Genomic DNA, 6,551 nt, shown 5'->3' with positions numbered 1-6,551 from the left:
GAGGTAGTATTAAAATTTAGTCAAAAAAATTTGACGTTTGGGTGGTTAATTAAATAAAAAGGACTAAATTGAAAAGGGTGTAAAAGTTGCTAGAAGGATTAAATAGCTCAATTGTCAAATGAGGAAGGACCTAAAGTGAAAATAATTCTAAAGGAGATATTTTTGGCGGCAATAGCTGAGAAAAATCAGGAAATGGATGAAATAAGGGCAAATTGGAAAATTGCCAAAATTGGCTAAATAAAAATGGGACTTAATTGGAATATCTAGAATTCTCTTCATTTCTCTTCATATTCATCAGCTGAAAAACAGCCATGGAGGAGGGTTCAAGCTGGTTTTCATACTCTAGCTTCATGTAAGTTTAATTCTTGCTTTCTCCTTGAAATTTTTATGTTTTTGTGACTTTTACAACTAGGTCCACTTGTTGAATTCATTAGTTTTGATTCTATGAAAGAAATTGAAAGTTTCTATGAATATGTGCTGGAAGTACATGATGATTTGGCATGGAATTAGAGCTTTAAATTATTTATATGCTGATTTTATTGAAAGAATTGAATAGAAAGTAAATGTTTGGGACCTAATTGTAAAAGAGTTTGAAGTTAGAGTTCCATATGGAAATTCTAAATTTCAGTAGTTATGAAATAACTTATAATGTCTAGAAAAAGTATTAATTGAGAAAATTATCTTAATTGAGGGTTAATTGAGCAAGGATTGAATTGTATGAATTGTGAAATTTGGGGCAAAATGGAAATCAACATTTTGCACTAAAACTGTTTTAGACAGCAGCAGTAGTCTAACTTTGAAAAATCACCAAAAATTATGTAAATCGAATTAGAGGATGAATAAAATATGAAATTAAAGCTTATTGAGTCTAGTTTCTTATAAAAGAAATTATGTAAGCAATGGAATTGTAAATCATGAGATACAATAACTTTTGTGAGACAAGGTCAGAATGATTTCGAGTTCCCCTGTTCTGACTTTGGAAAATCATAAAAAATTGGATAAAAATAATTAGGGGCTTAAATTTATATTTTTAGAATCCTGAATGAGTCTATTTTCAAGAGAAACAAACTAGGACATCATTTGAATCCTGTACAAGAAGATAATTAATTTTTAGTGAAGAAGGGTCGGAACTATCAGACAGCAGAACATGGGAGACTTTAATGAATAAACTGTATTAATTGGCCCAACCAAAAATTATGAAATTTTTATGGTAAAAAGGTATATGAGTCTAGTTTCAGGGAAAATTGGCGGATCTTAATTTTGAGTTCTGTAGCTCAAGATAAAAATAATTTAGTGACTATGACACAGATGGACAGCTTGAATATTCACATAAGTAGATAGTGAAAATTATGGATAATGTTACCTACAAGTGTGTTGTTTATACTAAGGATGTGGAATGGAGAGGATGAGGAGGAAAAATATGTATGAATATTCAGCTAGCATGGCTAATTTGTATGTTTTAGGCTCAAGGACTAAATTGAATAAAAGTAAAACTTTATGGGTAATGTTGTAAAAATGTCGAAAATGACTAAATTGAAGGGAATGAATTGTTTTATTATCTAAATTAATAAATTGAATGAAATTATCAATTTAAGATTGGGTGCAATTTGGGAATACGGTAAATTACCAATATGCCCCTAAATCTTGGTATTTCTGCAATTTAGTCAGGTAGGTTCGTATATCCTGCATGAACATGTAAATATGAAAATTTAAGTATTGTATCGTATTTTATATGATATAATTGGATTGAATATATGAAAAGAATGTTACATGAAACAAGAAAATGAATACTAAATAATATAAATTAATTGAAATTATTCTGAAAATCTCGGTAATGCCTCGTATTCTATCCCGGTCTCAGGTACGGGTATGGGGTATTACAAATTGTATAAATTCAAAAAATAAAGGGTAGTAATTGTAAAATGAATTGGAAATGAGATATATGCTAATAAATGAGTAATTTTTATATTCTATATCAAGATCTCGTAGATACTCGTGAAAAAGAAAAAATATAGTGGAATAGTCCTTGAACTTCTGCAATTACTACAATTCAGTCCAGGTAAGCTCGTACGGTTAAAATTTACATTTGTATAAATTAATTATTGGTATTATATATATTATTTTTAGAAATAATTTATTGTTTTAATTATAATATTGAAATGGATATTCGGTTTGAATTGAACACAAGATTTGAGTGCATTTGTGATTTGGTGTATGATGGTATTGGAGGGAGATATCGGGATTATTCCAATGTAAACCAAGGTTCAGCATTTTTTCGAATTCTCGTGTTTTCCTTTCTGTTTGGCATAATTGGATGGATCAGCTCTTACGAGCTTTTGTTTAGCTTTCGAGCTTCTATTGACTTATTTGGGAGAACCAGCTCTTATGAGCTTCTATTAACAATGTACTCTTATCCGCAAGTCGTTTTTCGAATGGATAAATCTCAGTAAGGTGATTTATTTATAAAAATTGAAAGATATGTGATTTATTTTGTATTGATTTGAATACGAATGTATTTATCGATTGAAGTTGTAAATGATAGGAAATTGTCATGGATGATTATTAATACCTAATTTATTATTATAGTTAGTTCGGTAAGATTTTTATTTAACCCGTCGAACTTACTAAGCTTCAATAAGCTTATTTGTATTGTTTAATGTCTTTGTAGATTTTTCGGATGGTTAGGCAATCGAATCAATACTCAAGTCACACTATACAACTTATCTCGGTACGTAGTTTTTGAAACGTTAAATATGGTTTATATGACGTGTATAGGCTTTTGTACGGTCTTGATCAAAGTTTAATTTATGTAAATATTATAAATAATATTTTATTTATATAATTAACCTACATATTGGTAAGAGATTAAGGTATAATTGTGATGTTAGTATAAGTGAGATATGTATGTATGTATTTGATTATAGTGAACTTTGGCAACTTGGTTAGGTAAATTAATTAGGTAAGTTTGAATATTTGGTGGACATAATTTTAAGTTGTCATTTGAGGTACCTATGGGTATATTAGTTGTATGTGGTAATAATACATGTTTAAGACTTGATTTTAACTTATGTTGAATGCCTTGTTATGGCTTGTTGATGTATAAATTGTTGATGCTAGATTTGTGTCAATTTAGGTGAGAAATGTGGCTTAGAAAATGGCCTATTTTTGTCCACACTGGTAGAGATACGGGCACGTGTCTCAGCTGTGTCCCCTGTATCTTCTTAATGCAAGTCAGCATGCTCACACGGTTGTGTGACTTGACCATGTGACCCAAGTCAGAGAGTTACACAGGTACGGACACGGGCTAGACACAGCCGTGTGTCCCTATTTCGATTGCCCACAGTGCTTGAGACACAAACGTGTTTGTAATAGTCGACTTTCAATGATGTCGAAAATAGTGGTTTGAGACCACTAAATTCGGTAAATAAGTTCGAAAATTTATTTATTTAATAATTACGAACCAAATGTTATTTTTGAGAGATTTTTTGAATTAGTAATTTTATGTTTTATAAAGATTTATTAAGTTAAGAAATTGAGGAAAAGAGGTATCAAGAGCTCAATGTTATAAATCAAGCCATAAATATTTTTATAAATATTTACGGAGTGTCAATAAGATAGTATTAAAATTTGGTCAGAAAATTTTGATGTTTGGGTGGTTAATTAAATAAAAAGGACGAAATTGAAAAAAGGTGTAAAACTTGCTAAAAGGATTAAATAGCTCAATTGTCAAATGAAGAAGGACCTAAAGTGAAAATAAGCCTAAAGGAGATATATTTTGGGCGACAATAGCTGAGAAAAATCGGGAAATGGGTGAAATAAGGGCAAAATTAGAAAATTACCAAAATTAACTAAATAAAAATGAGACCAAATTGGAATATCTAGAATTCTCTTCATTTTTTTTCATTTTCTTCAGCTGAAAAACAACCACGGAAGAGGATTAAATCTGGTTTTCATTCTCTAGTTTCATGTAAGTTTAATTCTTGCTTTCTCCTTAAAATTTCTAATATTTTGGACTTTTACAATTGGGTCCAACTTACTATGGCATTAGTTTTTGATTTCATGGCTAATTTTTAAAGTTTCTATGGATGAGTTCTGGAAGCATATGATGCATAAACATAGATTTGAAGCTTTAATTTTGATATATGATGATTTTATTAAGTAAAATTGATGAAAATTGATTTTAGGACCTAATGGTGAAAAAGTTTAGAATTATAGTTTAGTGATGAAATTATAATCTCTAAGATTATAAAGTAGTTTAGAGTAATAGAATAAAGTATTAATTGAGTAAATTAGCTCAATTGAGCGGTTAATTGAGCAGGGATGAAATTGTCACTTATTAAAAGCTTAGAGGCAAAATGGTAGTTAACATCTTACATAAAACAATTTTGGACAGCAGCAGTTGTATGAAGTTGAAAAATCACCAAAAATTGTATAAATCGAATTAGAGGATGACTAAAACATGAAATTAAAGCTTACTGAGTCTAGTTTCTTATAGAAGAAATGATGTTAGCATTGAATTGTAAACCATGAGATATAATAAATTTTGTCAGACAATGTTAGAATGATTTTGGGTTCCTCTGTTCTGACTTTGGAAAATCATAAAAAATTGAAGAAAAATAATTAGGGGCTTAAATTTATATATTTAGAACCCTGAATGAGTCTATTTTCAAGAAAACAAACATAAAGATCATTCGAACCCTGTACAAGGATATGATTAATTTTTAGTGTAGAAGGGTCGGAAATTTGAGATAGCAGAACATGGGTGACTTTAAAGAATAAACTGTACTTATTGGCGAAACCAAAAATTTTAAAAATTTTATAGTAAGAAGATATATGCGTCTAGTTTCAGGGAAAATTAGCTAAACTTAATTTGGAGTTCTGTGGTTCAAGATAAAAATAATAGTGACTATGACATAGATGAACAGCTTGAATATTCATATAAGTAAATAGTAAAAATTATAGATAATGTTACTTACAAGTGTGTTATTTATACTAAGGATGTGGATGGAGAAGAGGAGGAGGAAAAATATATGAACGACTTGTGTATAAATTGATAACAGGCTTGATTATAGTTGATAAACGTTGAATTAGAAATGATATAATGTTTTATTTGTATTTCTATAATTCGATCTTAATATTTAATTGTTGAAATTATTATCTAATATGTACAAGAAGTGCATTGAGATGATTATTTGAATTGGAGTGAGCATTGGTTGAAAATGAAAAGTGAATTTAATTATTAATTGTTGTATTTTGATTAAATGTTATAGTAAATAATTTAGGTGAGAATTATTTGTATTGTGCTTTACAATTGTAATGGATTGATTTGGTATGTGATAAATTTATGAAATTATATGGATATATGTGATTGATGTGGAAATTGAATATTGAATGTATGTTATATTGAAAATTAAATTGATTGGGAATGTGATGAAATAAATATGCATTTGTGATATTTGTGGAATTCGAATGCATGTTAATGAAAAGTAAATTGAATTGTATTGAATTATTAACTTATGTGATTAAATTGAAATGGGTATTGATTGAAAATTGAAAATTGATTAAAGCCCTATTAACAGTATCGAAATATAGTTGGCATGCCATAGGATTGGAAGTGTTTAGGGATATTTCAACCTTGAGTCGATGAAGCATTATAAGTGTCGTACTGTTACTTCGACTTTGAGTCGATGAGGCACCTTGTGTGTCATACTGCTACTGTTACATCGGTTTAATCCGATGAGGTACTGAGTACCGTATTGTTACTGTTTACTTCGGCAAAGCCGATGAGGCACTGAGTGTCGTACTGGTGTATTGGTTGGATTCGTGTATCCATCTATGTCCGAGTGATATTAATAGGGGTAAATAAAAGTACTGAATGACTGATTTCTGTAATGATTGATTGTTACTGAATAATAAAGATCAATTGATTGTTACCGAAAAATACTGACTGTTATTGAAATGGATAAGTGCAGAATACTGATTGAGAAGTGAATAGTTGAATACTATTTATTGATATTGAACTGTAATAGCCTGAATTTTCAGTGGTGTCAGAATAGTGATTCGAGATCACTAAATCCGACAAATGAGTAGAAAATATTAATAATTTAGTGAATATAAGTTAAGTGTGAAGTTAGGAAAATTTTTGAAATAGCGAATAGTGTACTAGAAATAAAAAAATTAAATTAGAATCGAAAACGAGATATCGAGAGTCTGAAAATTTTTAAAACGAGCCATAAATATTTTTATAAATATTTATGGAGTGTTAATAAGTTAGTATTAAAGTTTCGTCAAGAAATTTTAAAGTTTCGATAGTTAATTGAATAAAAAGGATTAAATTGTAACAAATGTAAAATTATGAGAAATGATTAAATAGCTTAAATAGACCCCAGGTCTATTTGGGCTGGACGGCAAGGTGCATGAAATCAGCAGGAAAATTGATGTATTAAGGGCAAAATTGGAATATTGCAAAAATTTACTTAATAAACTAGGACTAAAGTGGAATTATCGAGAATTCTCATTATTTTTCTGCATTCTTATCAGCAAAAACACCA

The 6,551-nt window shown here is 29.4% G+C and overlaps 2 long non-coding RNA genes across 2 annotated transcripts; both read left to right on the top strand.

Annotated features, from left to right (window-relative positions):
• The first annotated feature begins 263 nt into the window (after nt 1–263).
• On the top strand, nt 264–3,104 carry LOC128285697 (uncharacterized). The gene is made up of 2 exons (XR_008276239.1): nt 264–352; nt 2,669–3,104. It is a non-coding gene; the product is annotated as an uncharacterized LOC128285697 (long non-coding RNA).
• Nucleotides 3,105–3,925: 821 nt separating this feature from the next.
• Nucleotides 3,926–5,243, top strand: LOC128285698 (uncharacterized). The gene is made up of 2 exons (XR_008276240.1): nt 3,926–3,967; nt 4,998–5,243. It is a non-coding gene; the product is annotated as an uncharacterized LOC128285698 (long non-coding RNA).
• Nucleotides 5,244–6,551: the final 1,308 nt, after the last annotated feature.

Source organism: Gossypium arboreum, chromosome 12 (assembly GCF_025698485.1).
Source record: "Gossypium arboreum isolate Shixiya-1 chromosome 12, ASM2569848v2, whole genome shotgun sequence".
Taxonomy (NCBI): Eukaryota; Viridiplantae; Streptophyta; class Magnoliopsida; order Malvales; family Malvaceae; genus Gossypium; species Gossypium arboreum.
Note: the sequence above shows the minus strand (reverse complement) of the source record. Positions and strands in the feature narration are given on the sequence as shown.